The 19,032-nt window shown below is 51.1% G+C and overlaps 1 long non-coding RNA gene across 1 annotated transcript; it reads right to left on the reverse strand.

The window, feature by feature from the left end:
* Positions 1-1,977: 1,977 nt before the first annotated feature.
* Positions 1,978-5,391, reverse strand: LOC130542980 (uncharacterized). Its single transcript, XR_008957937.1, has 2 exons — positions 5,050-5,391; positions 1,978-4,391 (listed from the first exon to the last, which is right to left on the reverse strand). It is a non-coding gene; the product is annotated as an uncharacterized LOC130542980 (long non-coding RNA).
* Positions 5,392-19,032: the final 13,641 nt, after the last annotated feature.

Raw genomic sequence — 19,032 nt, forward strand, 5'->3', positions numbered from 1 at the left:
TGTGGCTCCGGGAATATTTCAGGTTTCTGGGTAGTGCTCTTTGCCAACGGTGCTTCATGGTTTGCTCATCATTTCTTTTTTAATTTTTACAACCATCTGGGTGTGTAAGTCTCATTAACCAGCCTTCTTTGAGGGATGAAGCAAGCAGGCGTTTGGGGATGTTGGCAGGTGGGGGCTTCGCATCAAGGTTGTGTGAATGAAAACCAGACGGATGTGGTCGGATGCCCACAGTTGCCTCTGAAAAGTGAAACACTGTTTGTATGTACAGGACTGTTTCCTCCACCCTGGGTGTGGGCGTTCAGTGGCAACCCCAAAAGTTATGTCCACGTCCTGACCTCCAAACCTGGGAAGGGGACCTTAATTGGAAATAGGGTCTTTGCAGATGTGATGAAGTGAAGGATGTGACATGAGTTCATCCTGGATCATGGTGGCCCTAAATCCAATGACAGGTGTCCTTGTAAGAGACTGAGGAGAAGAGACAGAGAAGAAGCCATGTGAAGACACAGGCAGAGATCAGAGGGACGCGGCCACAAGCCCAGGGATGCCTGGAGTCCCAGAAGCTGGAAGAGGCCAGGAAGGACTGTCCCCTGGAGCCTCTGGAGGGAGCACAACCCTGCCCCATCTGGATCTCAGTGGTCCTGCCCCGCCTGAATCTTAGTGGTCCTGCCCCGCCTGGATCTCAGCGGCCCCGTCCCACCTGGATCTCAGACTCTGGTCTCCCAAGCTGGAAGGGGATGAATTCCTGTGGTTTTATGCACCCAGTTTATAGGAATTGGTTATAGATGCCTCAGGAACTAACACCCTGGGTACTTATTAAAATGGGAAGATTCTGGTGAAATACGGCTGGGAATCTGTGCTTAGATCCAGGGGGTAGAGGTAGCCCTCGAGGAGGCTCTGAGAAACTCTGTGTAATGAGTATATTGTGTCCATTTTGTGTATTTTAAACATAGGGAGAAAGTCAAAGTAGATTAATCTTTCTCCCGAAGAGAGCCAGAGATGCCTGGTGTCTGGTCTCACGAGAGAATACCGTGTACCGTGTTTTGTTTTGTTTTGTTTTGTTTTAAGTGGTAGTGGTGGGTCTATGTTCTGTAAGTTTCTACTTTTCCACTGACTGGAAAAGTATTTTTTCCATGGCCCAGTGAATGAATATTTGTGTTGGGGCAGAAAGTGGAGAAAAGGACTGACCTCATCCCCTCCTTAAGGCTTAAATGTTTTAAGATGCTAATTGCAGTGGGCATAGCGATGAGCTCCTTCAAACCCCGTGCAGGACAGGATTGTCCTGCCGTGCTAGGGGGGTTCCCGGGGTCCGCGAGGGAACCTCGAGCTCCCCGAGGGGGACCACCCTCTGGCCTCCAAACACAAGGCCTCCTGGAGGTGCTTTGTCTTCTCTTTAACGCGTCGAGACTGCGTCCTGATTCATCGGAGGAAAGCCAGAGACTTTGACAAACGCCTTTTTGTCCCGTGTGCCGGTTGCCAGCACTTGTTTGGAGAAATAAAAGTTAAGTCGAAAAATGCCCCTTTTCCATTTTCATCTCTGATCGAATTCTCTCCTGACCCCCTGGTTCCCCACGGCTGTGTTTCAGGGTTTGATGATAAGGAAAAGAATTTTGTATTTGGATAATGAAATTTCCTTACTTGCCTTCAGCAACCTTCAACTCAATTTCCTGTCCCTGGAGACAGTGTATATTATAGAATAGAATCAAATTCCTTATTCGTAGGGAAAAAGTTCCAATTTAATCTGAATATTCAGTGCTTTGCACTGGTCAGGGTGATGGATGGCGTATGGAAATGATTCTGGTTCAGGTAATCAAATGGCAGAAGGCACTCCGGTATTGAAGGAAATAATGAAGTCTATTCAATATTCTCTAAAGTGCAGAAATGCACATCGCGCTGTGCAGACCCTGCGTTCTCTTATCACCTTACCGATACCAGCTCCGTCGCAAAAATAAATGATAAATAAATAAATAAAAGGTGGCCAGAGATGAAGAATTTATGTACGTGAGAGCATGTAACATATAACAGCTGTGCGGGGCAGAGGCAGCCGTGGTGGCAGCCTGCCTCTATTTACCAGGACAAATATGGATCGCGGAGAAAAGCGGGTCTCCGTTGTTAAAAAAAAGAAAAAAAAAAGGAGGGGGGAAGCATCCAGATCTCAGCAGAGACGCGTTTCCTGATAAGGAAGGGGGTGGATTAATCCTTTGGGGGTGAGGGAGAGTTAGAAGCACCTTGTTATCCATCAGTCCTGCCGCATGTTGGAAATCCGGGACCCCAGGGAAGATGATGCCGCTGGGAGGCCTGGGCAGGACTGGGCGCTGGGGCCTGACACTGCGTCAGGGTCAAGAATCAGCAGCAGAGAATGACAGGATTCGGGGCCCGGCATGGGCGGAGCCGGGGTCTGGGTGGCCGTGCTTGTGTACGCAGTCTGGGAGATGCGACGGACGAGCACAGGGGGCCGTAGTTTCCATGTTGTTTCCCCTGGGACTCCCTTTATTTTGGCGTTGTTAGTGACAATAGTCACCATCATCCGTATTCCTAATTGGATGCGATGCGTTTTGTGACTGCCATCTTTTCTTTACGCCGGGCGCAAAGCCTGTTTCTTCTCGGCTGGGCAAGCAGGTGACACGTCAGAAGGAAAACAGGAGCACAGACAAGCTAAGTGGCAGGGAGGCCTGGCTTTCTGGGCGATGTGTCCAGAAGGAAGACTGTTTGTGGAAGTTCTAACCACACACAGGACCTTTCTAGCGTCCGACACACACACAGGGATCGTCTCCATCCTTGTATGGACTGGACTGCAAAGCAGACCATTGGACTCCCAGATGTGGGTGGGACCATCAGCGTGGAGATGACCTACATGCCAGAGGGACCTCTGTGACGTCACCTCCCCTGATCTGCTCACAGGTGTGGCCTCGCAGTGACCTGGGCATGGGCCTGGCCCTGAGTGACCTCTGTGACCTCACTATCTCCCAGGTGATCTCTGTGACCTTACCACCCGCATCTACTCACAGACATAAACTCACAGTGACCTGGGCATGACCTCACCATCTCCCAGGTGACCTCTGCGACCTCACCACTCTCATCAGCTCACAGATGTGACCTCACAGTGACCTGGGCGTGGCCATGGTCCTGGGTGACCTCTCCAACCTCACCATCTCCTGGGTGACCTCCATGACCTCATCACCCTCATCTGCTCAAAGACATGACCTCACAATGACCTGGACATGGATCCTGTCCTCAGGTGACCCCTGTGACCTCACCACCCCTGGGTGACCTCTGTCACTCCACCACCCCTGGTCTGCTCAAAGATGTGACCCCTCAGTGACCTGGACGTGGTCTTAGGTGACTTCTGTGACCTCACCACTCTCATCTCACACATGTGACCCCACAATGACCTGGACACGGACTCCATCCTCCGGTGATCCTTGTGACCTCGAGCTGCATGCACTTTTTCTTCACGTCACTGCGTTGCCAGGTCTTCCTCACGTGGGCAGGGGTAGGAGCCCCTGTGGCCGAGCAGCCCCTGCCTGTCACACTTTCCTCCTGGCCTCGACAGAAAGTGGAGTCAAGCAGGGAGCAGGGTCGTGGGGGCTTTGCTGGGACCCCGACCCCTGCCAGCCCCACTCCTAGGGCTCCAGGTCACCTCCCGTTGGGCCAGCCTCACCACGCTGGGTCTGTCCCTTCTGTGGCTCACTGAACGACTCACAGCCCTTTCGAAAATCTCTTCCTCTGTTCTGTCCCTCAGAACACTGTTATTGCACTGAACTCTTCAGGTGTCAAATTTTAGTTAAAATTTTTTTATTTAGGGGCACCTGAGTGGCTCAGTCGTTAAGCGGCTGCCTTCAGCTCAGGTCATGATCGAGCCCCGTGTTGGGCTCCCTGCTCAGCGGGAAGCCTGCTTCTCCCTCTCCCACTCCCCCGCTTGTGTTCCCTCTCTCACTGGCTGTCTCTCTCTCTGTCAAATAAATAAATCAAATCTTAAAATATATATATAGGCTTTGTATTTTAAGGGATGAGCTCATCCTGCTGTGTTAGTATTTTCTACCCGGTGACCGGAGTTCTGTCTCACCCACTCTGGGCCTCAGTTTCCTCCTCGGCGACATCATCAAAGCCCTCAGCGTGCAGATCCTGTTGTGCATTTGGTGAGCTGACACGGGAAAAGCCCTTAGAACCATTTTGCAATGGGATTTTATTTGGGAATGGGGTCCTGGCAGATGTGATTAAGGAGAGAATCTGAGATGAGACCATCTTGGGTCAGGACAGCCCTAAATCCAATGACAGGTATCCTGGTAAGAGACCGATGAGGAGACACAGACACAGAGGAGAAGCCACGTGAAGACAGAGGCGAGATGGGAGGGACGTGGCCACCAGCCCAGAGATGCCTGGAGCCCCAGAACCTAGAAGAGGCAGGAAGGACACTTCGCTGGAACCTCAGGAGGGAGCACGGTTCTGCCCTGCCTGGATCTCAGCAGCCCTGCCCCACCTGGATCTCAGCAGCCCTGCCCCACCTGATCTCAGCAGCCCTGCCCCACCTGGATCTCAGCAGCCCTGCCCCACCTGGATCACAGCAGCCCTGCCCCACCTGGATCTCAGCAGCCCTGCCCCACCTGGATCTCAGACTTCCGGCCTCCAGAGCTGGGGGAGGATGAATTCCTGTGATTTTAAATCCCCAGTTTGGGATCATTTGTTGTGGCCACCCCAGCAGGCTCACACAGCACCCATCTCCACTGCAGCCATGGAGCCTGGAGATCTATAATGAGCCCTCACTTGCTATCTCCAAGACCCTTTACAGCCCCCTTTGAGAATGAGAGACACTCCTCTGTAACCCCTGGGAATCATCCTTTAAGTCAATGCCTTTAAGTAATGGGGGAAAAAACCCCTTCTATTTGAGTACATTGTATCGAGCCAAAAAAAAAAAAAAAAAATTCAATGAGGCAGGGTCATCTGCATGGATGGAGGTGATACAGCAAAGGCACCTGCCTTGGGATGGCAAAGTCCCATCCAGGTATCTTTATTTTAATTTAGTGAACACATTGTATCCCTTTCTCGTGGTACCTGAGATCCTCTTCGGAAGCAGGTTTGTGCTACGTGCGGAGAGCTGAAATGACCTTCACGCTCTGCAGTTCAAAATCCTCACTCCGTCCAACTGTCCCGGAAACAGCCCCAAAGCAAGCACAGGCCTCCAGCACTATCAGACCCATCATTACGAAACATCGAAAGCAGTCAAAATGACCGAGAATGGAGGCTGGGCTCAGTAAGTTATGTTTACTCAAGACAGTCTGCAAAGGAAGAGAAGCAAGAGCGCAGACCAAGGGGGAAAGTGCTTGCTGCAGAGGTAAGGGAGAAGGACAGAGTAAATCAGAAGGCACGCTCCATCAAAACAGCCTCCGAGAAAAACCGGGAGGTAACAGTGCAAAGGAAAAGCGTTTCCGTGAAGGTGGTGGAGGTAGTCGGCGATTTAAAAAATATTTTCTCTGTCTCCCAAATTTCCCACAGTGATACGCGCCTGAGCTAAAAATAAACGTGCGTTAAAATTGTTTTGGAAAAGGTTAGGCTATAAATAAATTTAGGAAAGAAACGGAGAGAAGGCGCTCTCCCTGTCCTCAGCAGTGCGCCGCGTACGGAGACAGCTCACAAATGTCTCTTTCACGGGGGAAAATATTGTTTCCTGGGTGGTTCTTTAGTTTCACTCAATCCTCAGATGTAGGACTTCTTGCTCTCGTGGACATTTTGCCCCTGAGCTTAAATGAGGCAGAAACTCCTACGATCTTGGATGTGATCCTGTCTTTTGTTTCCGTCAGCATAAATTGAGTTCTGTCCGCACTCAGAGCAGCAGACGCTGGTTTTTTCCTGCTGAACACCTACATTTCACTCCGAGCAGGGACGGCACATTTTTCTTAATGACAAGGGGCTATATTTCGGAGAGCCCAAGTTAGCGATCCAGATCATTTATAATTTTTTTTTAAGGATTAAAAAAGTCATAGGTACTTTGTGTGGAGAAAACCTGAAAAATACAGGCCCAGTATAAAGAGAAGGAAAGTCTCTCGTGTTCCAGCTTCCCATCCCACCCCTCAGAGAAGACAGTGAGTGTAGGTATTTCTTTTCCAGATGTGAATAATCACGATAAAGGGCTGATGGGCAGAAATGGGGCTTCCTGTTCTCGGGAAGAAGGGGTTTATGGGGTGACTCAGAAGCTGGGAAGGACTGCGTGTGACAGGACTTGGGGGCTCCTCTCAGCTGAGTGGTCCAGAAGTGGTCTGGAGACACAACCCACAAGGAATCAGTTCCAAAAATGTGGATAAGGGTCCCAGGCAGAGAAAGCAGCCAGGGGGCGGGTCTTGAGGCAGGAATGAGCTCTGCGTGCCAAGGCAGAACCAAGCTTCTGGGCTGGAGCCTATGGGCTCAGATAACGTGCTGGTGGGTGAGCCGTGCTGGTCAGTAGGGTCTTGTAGTGATGGGATAGGGAGCCACTGGGGAGACGCTACACACAGGGGACACCGTGCAACTTGTACTTTTAAGACGGAACAAAAACTAGTCTGGCAGTTCCTCAAGGGTGAAGCAAGGGTTTGGCCTATGACCCAGCAATGCTGCTGCTAGGCCCAGCAGGACTGAAATGTGACGTAAGTACTTGTCACTGCCCCGCGTGGATCTCAGAAGCCCTGCCCCGCCTGGATCTCAGAGGTCCTGACCCGCCTGGATCTCAGTGGTCCTGCCCCGCCCGGATCTCAGCAGCCCTGCCCTGCCTGGATCTCAGTGGTCCTGCCCCGCCTGGATCTCACCAGCCCTGCCCCGCCTGGATCTCAGACTTCTGATCTTGGAGCTGGGGAAGGATGAGTTCCTGTGGTTTTAGGCCCCCATTGTGTGGTCATCGGTCATACGGCCACGGGACACTCGCACACTGGAAGGACTTTGGGAAGTGAACGCAGCACAGAGGCAGACTGTTGCACGCAAGACATCCAGGACGACGGTCTTAAGCAGCACTGGGGGGCGTCTTGGGATAAACTGGTCAGACTGGACTGCCCCGAACACCACAGTCCTTTCCTGCTGCTGATCCCAAGGTTCGAGAGGACGCCCCAACTTAGCTGGCCCCAGCCATCTGCCGTGTCCTCCTCAGCAGCCCGGGTGGAAAGAATGCCGTTGCAGAGGACAGCTGAGTTAAGTCTTGTTTTGGCATCACATAACTCGGGTTATTTTAAGGGCTCTTGTTCATGCCCTAGAGGTTATGTACCAGCAGATTTCAGGAAATCACAGCCACGCATGGTATTAAAGCTGCATTACTGTCTGGCTCCAGAATGTGAAGTATGTAATTAACTCCTAATCCTCGGCGTCGAACCACCGGCAGGCACTTCCATGACAGAAACACACTGTTTCATGAGCCTTTCTTGGGGTCACAGGGACACAGAGCTCTTCTGGGTTTGTGCAGGCACCATGCTGGGTCTGTATGGCGTGCACTGTGCCAGGCCCACAGCACGGATGGGACAAGATGGCGTTAGGTGTTGGGAACAGGGGACGGGCTCCATCTCCTGACATGCCCTCCTGGGGACGCGATGGGCAACCTCTCAGAGTGGGTGGCACTTCCGAGGTTCGCATACAGCAAAAGCCTTTCCTAGGAGCCAGAGAAGATTCCCACGGCCATCCGGGATGATGTTGGTTCAAGAAACATCTGGCCTCACAGTTTGTGAAGTTTTCTGTCGCATTGTCATTTTCTAACGGCCGGGAATGTGGCAGAGTCAGAACTGGGTTAAACAAAAGAAGTGGGTTGTTCACTTCAGTTTCCTTTCTGACCCACTTTAAACCCAGACCTGATCGCGTTGTCCGAGGCAATGCAAGTCCTTTCCCTGAACATGCACAGAGACAATGAGCCCTTGAATCTTTGAAAAGTAGTGCACATATCGAGTTTGATTTTTCTTCTAGCCATGGGGATGGAAGCAGTGTAGATAGATAGATAGATAGATAGATAGATAGATAGATGATATAAGGATGAATGGATGAATGGACAGATGGATAGATAGATAGATAGATAGATAGATATAAGGATGAATGGATGGATGGATGGATGGATGACTAGATGGATGGATAGATAGATAGATAGATAGATGGATAGATAGATAGATGATATAAGGATGAATGGATGAATGGACAGATGGATAGATAGATAGATGTATAGATACATACATACGTAATAAATTGATAGATTGAAAGTAGACGTGTTTCCTTTGCAATGAATAGAAGTATACCACTTGTTTATAGAATGCACGTATGTGCACAGAAAGACTGTGAAGACCATGTGAGGCTGTAAATGCAGGTTTCCATCGGCATAAAAATGAGCAAAGAGTTTCTGATACATGTATACACACACAAAAATTATATGCATTATAATCACATATCTAATATTCCATAACACTATATAATATGCATGTATAATACAGAATATAATATCATATGAGACATGAGTATATAATACATTAATACGTATATTATACATGCATCTACCCTGTATGACATATAATTTTAGACAATACATATATACATATCACGTAATGATATAATATAGTCTGCTCTATTATATATAATTTGGTTTCTCTTTTTGCATTATTTTTATAACCCACGGATTGTCAAGACGGTTTTGAAGTTTCCTGTACGGATTTCCACCCCACACCTGCACCACGAAGCGAATTCTTCACAATGTCCTGGAGCTGACCCTCCCCAGGGTGGCTGTGGGGTGGGGTTTGGGGACAGGTGCCGTTCCTCCCACTGGGATTGGGCTATGTCTGGCTTGTTGGCGAATTCTCAAGCCTGGTGGGATACAGGTTCAGAAACCGTCCCCCCTTCTGTGGTTTTGCCCTTGAATGTGTAGATTTTATTTTATTTTAAAGTTTTTATTTATTTATTTGAGAGCGAGAAAGAGAGAGCACGTGTGCACGAGTGGGGTGGGCGGGCAGAGGGAGAGGGAGAGGCAGACTCCCCACTGAGCAAGGAGCCTGATGTGATGCTGGGGCTCCATGCAACATGGGGCTCAATGCAGGGGCGATTCCAGGACCCTGGGGTCACGACTTGAGCCGAAGGCAGACACTTAACCCACTGAGCCACTCAGGTGCTCCTTGAATCAGTACATTTTAGGGGCCTAGCTGTGTTGTGGTATCTCCCCGTGTTGGGGGGAGGCTTGCTGCAGGAAGTTCCTGTGACAGGGGCAGGCATCCTCAGGAGAGGAGCACTGCCTCAGACACCACACGTGCAGAGAGCATCCCCCCAACCTTTCCCTATGCCGTGGGGCTCCACAAGGTACCTGGGAAGCAACTCCCCATCTGTGGGATTCTGCACCCACCTCTTTTGTCAGCAATTACACTTTTTCACTGAAGGCCGATAACCCTTCCATCAGAAGCAGAGAGGTCCCTCTGCTCACGCATCCCGCGGGCTGTACCCACAGCGCGTGATGGCCCCAGTCCTGCATGCTGCAAGTATATGGGGAAGCCTGTGCATCCCACCTTGGGGTGGCGGGTACAGGCATATCTGTTTGGATAGTTATGGTGCCGAGTAAAAAATGGCACAACCGAGGCATAAACCAGGAACTGCTGCAGCTCAGAGCTCCTGGTCTGGGGGATTGCGGGGGTGTGAACGCACGACTACAGCACAGGTAAGTGCACAAAGGCTGAATCGAAGCCGGCGGAGCTCCGAGGAGGGACCCTGTGACAGATGCGGACAGCCAGGAGGACCGTCGAGCTGCACGTCCAGCACTGAAGCAAAGACTGGAGAAGACAGAGAAGAACCATGGTGACAAGCGGCAGAGAGAATACCGGTGTGGTTTTGCTTTCATTTTAAAAGGAAAACAGCACTGTGAGTCCTCAGGTTGAACGGGCCAACGTGGAGGTGTCCACGGGACACGGACTCCCACGGGTGGCACGCGTGGACGCTGCAGGACGCGTTCACCTTGGGCGTCCTGTCCCAGCGGCCGTGCAGACCAAGGGGGAGACGAGATGCTGTCAAGCCTTGCACATCTGAGCGGGAGAGTCTATTTCTGGCCACAGCACAAGTGGACGGGATCTCAGCACTCTAAAAACATCCCATGCAAAGAGTGCAGCCGACATTTGTTGGGCATACCTCCGTGCCCGCGACTGGACAGTGGGCGTACTGGGCGGTGCTATTTCTGGCGAGCAGGTGGGGGGAGGATGAGACTAGATGGCTGTGCCGTGTGGGTGGGAAGACTCGGGGATTCCTACGCTGGTTAACATTTCTGTGTGTCAGACTTCGTGCCCTCAGCTGGGGAGAGAGCGCATGAAACCCCGGATGCAGGGTCTGGGCTCTGAGCGGAATTATAACATGGGCTGATTTCTTCCCCCTCCTGGTTGCAGAATGCTTCCATGTCTTTCCACGGTGCCTGGAGGTGGCTGGTTCCCACATTTTTCCTGATGCACCAACTCTCTTGGAGGGTGGACCTTCTTGGCATTCAATAAATCTTGTGGAGTCTGACCCAGCCTTCAGAGTTCAGGCCCCCACACGTCCCCATCCAGCACACTCTTGTCTCTGCAGGAGCTCAGGATTCAGGTTCTTCTCCGGAGTTGCTAATGCAGGATTGCTTCTGATGGCCAGCAGTCCCAAGAAGATCCTCCCTCCTTGGACCCGGCTGCTCACCCTGGCCCTGCCCGTGGTCCGGTCAGAAGTCAGGAGATGCACAGAGACTTACCTTCTCACGTGGACCCGAGGAAAGTCCTCTCAGGCAAAAGCACATTAACAGCTCACCCGGCATGAATGGGGAAAGCGGACGCCATGTTTTCTGTTCTCGTTTCCCGCAGAAGTGTGTATTTTTCTGACCGTGACGTCGCGAGGACACCTCCACCTATCCTCCTTCCTTCCGTATTGAAGCAGTTCCCCCGGGAGCTGGTCTCCTGAGTCTCAGAGAGACTGGTTTGTTTAACAGAAGTGTGCATGAACATCGTCCCCTGTCCTAAAGGAATAAAAGGATGATCCCGTGCACCCCATGGTCTCAGGACGTTTCGACACTCCTGTGGGGCACATGCTATGCTATGTGCTGGGTCCTGGGGGTGCAGAAGCCAGTGAGATGTACCACGGAGGAGCTCACGGTTTGGGGGAAATAGATGAAAAGGTGGATGATATGCTAGAGGACTGTCAGCAATGTGGGTGACGGGGAGGGCTGGCCAGGGAGGACAGAGTGGGAGCCCATCCCAGACGGAAGAGACAGCCCATGCAACGAGATGAAACAGGAACTGATAGGTGTGTGCAGGTCACATCTGTTATGGGCTGAGCTATGTCCCCAAATCCACATGTTGGAGGACCTCAGCATGTGACTGTACTTGCAGACGAGGTCTTTACAGAGGTAATTGAGTGCCAATGAGGTCATTCAGGTGGGTCCTGATCCAAAGTGTCTGGTGTCTGTGTAGGAAGGGGACATTTGGGCATGGACACATATACAGAGGAAGCCACATGAAGACAGAGGCAGAGGTGAGGGGGATGAGTCCACAAGCCAAGGGACTCCAAGAATTACTGGCAGATCCAGAAGCTGGCACAGGAGGAGCCTTACCCTTAGAAACCCCAAGAGGAACCAACCCTGCCCTGCCGGGATCTCAGACATCTAGTCTACTGGAACGGGGGCGGATGGATTCCTGTTGCTTTAAGATCCTCCTCTCCCATCGGGCTTATTGGGTACAGTGGCCCCAGGACATGCGTACAAAGCTGTAGAGGGTGGGGATGCTCTGAAGGGAGCTGTGGGTACAGCAGTAAAAGGAACAGGCAGGACCCAAATGACCATACTGGGGGTGCTCCAGGGAACTCCTGGAAAAGCCACTGTACCGGAGTGGGCGCGGGCACTTGGTCTTTCATATGCACCTGGCATGTGATTCTCCCATTTCCAACAAATGTTAGGGCTCTCTTGCTGCTCATTGCCACTTTCAGAGAAAGGATTGAAGATGGGAGAAAGATCTTTTCCTGATCAAGTAATTTTGCCAGATTGATTTTAAAGCCATTGTCTGAGTCTTCTCAGGGCTGCTGTCACAGAATACCCCAGATTGGGGTGCTAAAATGACATTTATTTCTCACAGTTGGGAGGCTAGCATCTGAGATCCAGGCATGGGACATTTCTGGGACATCCTGGCTTGAGGATGGCTGCCTTCTCCCTGTGTCCTTACATGGTGGAGAGAGAGAGAGACATGGTGTGTGTGTGGGGGGGAGTCTCATAAGGACGCTAATCTCATCATGAGGACGCCACCCTCGTGACTTCATCTCAACCTAATCACCCCCTGAAGGCCCCTCCTCCAAACAGCATCCCACTGGGGGTCAGGTATTTGCAACATGTGCAGCGCATGACTTTGGGGTGGGGGCACACATATTTGGTCCGTTAACAGCCAGGCTGGGGAAAGTTTTAGAGATTTACATAACAAGGAAAGTGGTATACGTATTTACCCATGTCGTTACCATGTCTGACATTCTTCATTTCTTTGTCTAGATCCATGCTTCCCTCTGATACTATTTTCTGCGAACATTTCTGTCGTGCAGAATGAAACATTGTTAACATTCTGCACGACAGAAATGTTAGCGATACATTCTCTCAGCTGTCATACGCCTGGAGATATTTATGGTTTTCTTGAGAGGTATTTTAGCTGGGTATAGAATTCCAGGCCGGCAGTTTTCTTTCTTCTAGAACTTTAAAGATGTTGCTCCACTGCCTTCTTATCTGCATTATTTCGACGGGAAATCTGCCTTCAAGGTCATGTTGTTCCTAGGTATGCACCACCTCTTTCTACCTCCCTCGGCTCCTTTTAAGATCTTTCTTTTCACACTGGTTTTGAGCAGTTTGATCATGACATACCCTGAGGTCATTTTCTCCGTGTCTCTTGTGCTTGGACTTTGTTAGAATTCTTGGATTTGGGGCGTAACATTTTCATCAAATCTGGGAAGTCTTTAGCTGGTATATTTTCAAATCTTTTTCCTCTCTCCCTCTTCCCCAACTCCATCTCTCTCCCAGCCTGTTCTGTTCATGTACGTATTTTTTATACCTTCTGTGTTTCATCTGAGATACTTTTTTTTTTTTTTGCTATATCTTCATATTGCTCCATCTTCAAGTTCACTAATCTCACCTGCTGTTAATCCCATATGGTGTGTTTCATCTCAGACATTGCTGTTTACCTCTGTAGAAGTTTGATCTGGTTATTGTTACATGTTCCTTGTCTCTAGTTTTTGAAAATGTTGCATACAGTTATAACTGTTTTAATGTCTTTGGAGATTCTGCCATAAGTGACAGTTTGGGGATGTTTTCAATGAATAGATTGGTCTCCTTGTATAGGTCATATTTTCCAGATTCTTTGTACACCTGATAATTTTTCACTGGATACCAAGCACTGTGGATTTTATTTTGGATGCCGCTGGATATTTTTTGTATTCCTGTAAGTATTGTTGAAGTTTGTTGTGAAGTGCACTTGGAAATGGTTTGATCCCTTTGGGTCTTCCTTTTGAGATTTGCTAGGTGGAACCAAAAGGGTGTTTTGTCTACAGGTAGTGATTCTCCAACACTGAGGCAAAGTCTGGCTGGCTATCCTGCCCACCCACTGTCCTGTGAACTAGGTTTTGTAGTTGGCTCAGGGGACTGGCACGGTTCCCAGCCCTGGGTGAATACCCAGCCCCATTCCTCTGGATCCCTGATCCTTTCAGGTGATTCTTACCCCAGTCTTAGGTAGGTCCTCACCTGAATGTGCTCATCAGCATTCAGCTGAAGACACAAGGGAACCTCCGTGCATGTCTGGATTCTCTCTGTGCAGTCATCTCCTCTCTGGAGGTGTGTCTTGTAGGATCTCACCTCCTTGGTGCCCCCTGTTCTCAGGTCTGGGTCTTCAACTTAGGGGGTCTGCAGGGCTACCCCTGGGTCCCCTGCCTGTGCCTGGAAACTCTCTCCAGGTAGTAAATTGGAGCAATCAGGAACTCACCTCTCAGTTTCCAGTCCCCGGGGATCACTTCTCCATTGTCTTATGACCCGTGTCTTGAAAACCATTCTTTCATATGTTTTGTACGTTTGGGGGTTGTTTCATGTGGGAGAGTAAATCTGGTCCCTGTTACTCAACCCTGTTTGGAAGCAGAAGTCTTGGGGAAAGATTTACAGGTAAGGATGTTGATGCTGTGACATCAAATAAGGTGTTGCTGACTGTCTAGTGTTAATGTGCTCTCTGGAGCACCCACCGCAGCCCCTGTTGGAATGTACCCTCTGAGGAGGGGCACCTAGTTTTGCCCACTGCTGGGACCCCAGCCCCAAGGACAGTGCCTGGCTCAGGGTAGGTTTCTACTAAATACGTATTTGATCGGTAAGTGAATCGATGAGGTGGTGTGTTCTGCAGAGAATGGTATCGGACGGGTTGATGTAGAGTTTCTCCTAGATGTAGGAGAGCCCCCCTCCCCAGTTTTCACTGCTGAGATCCAGTACTCCTTAATCCCCCCTTGGATATTACAAAATCCTCCTATTACATGGTGTAGTTATCAGCATTCTGGAATGTTCCAAAGAGGCGTGGGGCTGCAGGAACCAAGGGTCCTGCCCTCTTGGGTGTGAGTGAGGGGTGAGCCATGTCCCCAGAGTTCCAGTACCCAGTGTCCTCCTAGTTGGGAAAATATCACCTCAGAGTCTCATTGTTCCGTACTGATGTCTGCACCTTGTTTCAGGAATAAAATATTTGTGGAGAGATTTGCGCGTGTTGAGTATGTGATTATGTGTATTTGTGTGAGTGTAAATGTGTGTGTAATAGTGTGTGATTGTGTGTGTGTGTGTGTGTGTGTGTGTGTGTGTGTGTGTCTGGGTGGTGGGCAGGGGCATTGGCTGACAAGGTGACCCTGGGGAGCAAATTCACTGCCTGCCCCACTTCTCTCCCTGCCACGCTCAGGACAGGGCGTGAAAGCTAAGTGCCCGCTGAGCCGGGGCGGGGACAGGCAGCGTGGTTTTCTGTACCTGGTGGGCACCTTATGTGAATGAACATGCATTCCTGTAGGTGGGGCTCCTTGAAGTTGGGGTGCGTGCGGTGCAGCTGAGATCTGAGGCTGGGGGCTGTGACCAGCCGATGCTCTCCTTTTGTACCTCCCAAGCTCCCACGCACCTTGCCCTCTAACACCTGCACGGCAGGCAGAGACCCAGCTGGGGAAGCCGGGAGACCGTCCACGCAGGCGTCACTGCTGCCTTAACATTTGGTGTTTTGTGCACACCTGAGCGCTCCCCGTGCTGCCACCACTCTTGTGCGGACAGGTGCCTTTGGCGACACTAAACCAATACAAGATCAGCGTCCCCCCAGCTGGGACATGAGGGCCCTGGAGGCCGCCAGCTCAGGTATCGAATCCCAGTTATTAAAACTCTTTGTTATCGTCCTGCACGTCAGAAACAGAACTTGTCCTAAATCACAGCTGTGTGGTTTCCCTGCAGAGAGGACACGTTTTTGGATAATGCGGGATCCTGACGTCCGGCGCCTGCGTTACTCCGTGTCCTTTCTCCCTCTTCCCTCGTGGAGAGAGTCCACGATGGTGGCATTAAGTCATCTCCGAGAGGAACTTGAAGCGTCCCAGCCCTACGTGTCTGCTCCAGACAAAGGAAAACGAACACACAGGGGTTTGTGCAGAATGCTGACTGTTCTCCGAAGAAAAATGACCCCACGTCCAATGCAGCTGTTTCATTACATCTCGGAACGACGCGGACTTATTTAATAAATAGAAGAATTTTTTAATCAAGTCATGAGACAGGATGTATAAACTTTATTATTGATTACACGTTTGTAAAAGCTTTCTCAATAAAGCACACTTGCTCCCCTCTGTCAGGTTTCTATTAGGGGAATTTAATCTGTGTAACTCTTACTTTATATTGTTCTTTCTATTTTATTACTTCGTATTACAGTACATCTCTGTAGCCACAAATTGAATAGCATAATTGTTTTTTTTTTTTCCTTCTTGGGACGAAAATGTGCTTTTTGTTTCCAGGAGGTAATAATTTTAGACAAAACTTGACCACTTTAATGGGGAAACGTTCTACCGAAAAAATAATAAAAAAATTAAAAACGCTGCGTGGGCATTTTACGTCCCCCTTTTGATCTAAAACATTGTGACAGTCTGTGCGATTTTTTATTTTTTTTGAAGCAACAGAAAGAGCTGGGTTGTAAACATTTTACATGGAATGTAGCTAATTTCCTTTGGGAGCACTTCAGTGTTCCTGTCTCTGAGTTGTGTTTTTCTGTGATGGAGCCGTGAATCGCCGTCAGTTCAGGGGCGTTGACCCTTGATTTGTGAGCGGGACGACCGCGGTGGCGGCCTATTCCAATCCCTCTGCTCTCGGGCTCATCGCTTACGCACGCTGCACCTGTAGAGACATTTCCGTGTTTCTTCACGGCGACTGCTTCTGCACACGTGGCCTCCTTTGTTCTCTCGGGGGGGGGGGGGCTCTCGGGAGAAAAGCACGCCCGCTGTTAAGGTCTTTCTATGTTAAAGGCAGGGAATGGACAAACAGGGAGGGGCTTAACCAGGACCCCGGGGTGGGGAAGCGGGCTCGGTCGGGGGTCTGCTTCACCCCCTCCTCGTGGATCCCAGGTCATACTTCCCATCCCTGGGTGCTCAGCTCCTGGGATGAGACTGGCCACTCATGGTGTCATGGCTGAGACACACCATGGCGGTCCTTCCACTAAGAGCTCCTTGGGACCCTCTGAGAGCCCCTCACGTGTGGACCCTATTCTAACATGGAAGGTGTTTGGGGACAGGATGACCATCGTGAAGGTCACTGCCTCTCTTATCTCCTGTGTGTGTCTTCTCTGCTAGTCCTGGGGCTGGAGGAGGCTCCCATGTCTCAGGGCCAAGGACCCTGGGGTCCTCAGCATCTCTTTGTCCTACTGGGTCACACTCCACGGGGGAGAGCTAGCAGCTTGGGGTCCACTATAAACCAGACTCCAGCCACTGTCCCTCTCGTCCCTCAGTGGCCACTGGTGGCACCTCTCTTCTCCTCCCCGTTTCCTTGGTTTTCAAAGATCACACACCTGAGGATCCCACAGCCCAGCAGAGCCTGGTGCATCTCAGGCATCCAGATGGACTCCATTCCTCGCTCTGGAAAAGTGCCACAAGGCTGGATTTTTTACCCACAAATGCTGGCCACCCTGGGCCATGGCATGTTCCACCAAAGACATATAAATCCAACGTGCAAGAAGAGTGAAATGATCGTATGAATGTCTGGACTTGTTTTCATGCTGATGGGAAAAGATCTAGTCTTACTGTCAAGAGTATAATCACAGCTGTCAGACATTACAGACCCATGACTTTGCTCTCTCAGGATTCCCATAGGGGCATCACCGTTTCCGCCACACAAACCCAACGATTGACCTTCTCAGCTCTAGCGGGAAGAAGGAGCTCTGTGTATGTCCATCCTGGAGTCGTAGGGGTTGTCATGAGATTCCCAAGGAAGCAGAGGACCCCACACAGAATGGGGAGACCGCCAATTAGCTCACTACTTGAAGACAAACGTGGCTTTTGGTTGCTTCCAGAAGATTCCAGAAGGATCTTTCCTCCAGGATGTGAGAAGCGATAAACCAGAGAAAGAAGGGAAGAGCTGAAATTTCTGTGGTTTTATTTTGTCTTTTTGGGGGGCATTGGCTTGTTAGCAAATGCTTGCAGACGTGTGGAAAGGATATGTCCAGGAAAAGCCATTATCCTGATGGCGTCTGGGAGGCCCCTGGAAGCCACTAAGTGGGTTTTTCAGAAAAGCCTGCAGCCGTGAGTGTGGACAGGCAGCGTTGGGTGTCCGGTGCACGGACGATGGGATTGGGGGAACACTGATCTGACACATTGACTCTGAAGCCTCGGCCTGAATGTCCCGGCCTGCCCTCCAGTCGCTCAGGCCCAAACCGGCCTAGAACCAGAACACAAATCCTTGTTACGGCCCCGTGACACCTCGCACACAGTCGTCTAACTACGGAAGAGTGTCGGCTTGCTAGTTACAACCCTGGTAGACGCGCTCAGAGCCACCACTGGGACTCGTTTACGTGGCGTAATCATGGCTCTTGGAAGTACAACCGAGCATTCTTCACGACACGCCAAACTGTGGTCCTTGTCGTTCATTCCAAGGCCCCGTGCGTGCGGGCTCACACTGGGGTTCCCCAAGCGGCTTCACACGGTAGGAACGTCCTACCCCGCGGGCGGCCAGAGGGGACGCTGAGAGGCGTACTGCCATTCTGAGTCGGGAGACCCTTTCTCAAAGTCCTGCTCTATGTAGGTTTTACCAGAAAGCGTGAGAAATGGCAGGACAGACCATCTTTCCAGACCCCCGGTTTTTGGATTGCATGGGTGGGGGACACTGGAAGGTGCACAAGGGGATGCAGCGTTCTCTGAGCGGTTTGGGCTCTGAAGCTGGGGTTCTGCAGGGGGTGGGAAGGAAGACAGGCCAGCCTCCAACACGGGAAGCACGGGAGCTGCCGGTGGTGATCCTGGGGAGACCTACCTGTGAGCTTTGTCTCCCTTTCGCGTGTCTGTGATTTCTTGGGGCTTTACGGTGAGCGTAGAAGGCCGTGAGCATTTCTTATAAGGGAACGCAGAGTGAGACTCCCTAAAATTGTGATAAAACGCGCATAATGTAAAGTTGCCTGTTGTAGGGACCTGGGGGCCGCCGGCGGGGGTCGGCGCCACCTCGTGGGCCCCGGGGAAATGACAGTCGCGCTGACCCCTTGCCGTCTTCCCTTCTTGTCCTGAGCACCGACCTCCACAGAAGCCCAGCCTCGCCACAGAGCTCCCAGCCAAGCGGCCCCCACGACCCGCACAGACATGGCCTGATGCTCGCGCTGGTCGCTGTGGCCCCGCGAGTCTGCAGACCCCTGCCCCTGCATCCCATCCCTCCAGGTGTCCGGGCCCCTAAGCTGGGACGTGGCCTCAGCCAGGTGCCTCTCCGTTGGGTTTTGCAGCCACAGACATTCTTGGCCGTAGGTCGTGGCCCCGGGAGCGGCGGATGGCTGGGGGTGGGGGTGGGGCAGCAGCTGCCATCAGGGAACAGCTGGAGCGTGACCTTCTCCTCCCCGCCTCCTCCCTGTCAGTAGA

Source organism: Ursus arctos, chromosome X (assembly GCF_023065955.2).
Source record: "Ursus arctos isolate Adak ecotype North America chromosome X, UrsArc2.0, whole genome shotgun sequence".
In the NCBI taxonomy this organism is placed as follows: domain Eukaryota; kingdom Metazoa; phylum Chordata; class Mammalia; order Carnivora; family Ursidae; genus Ursus; species Ursus arctos.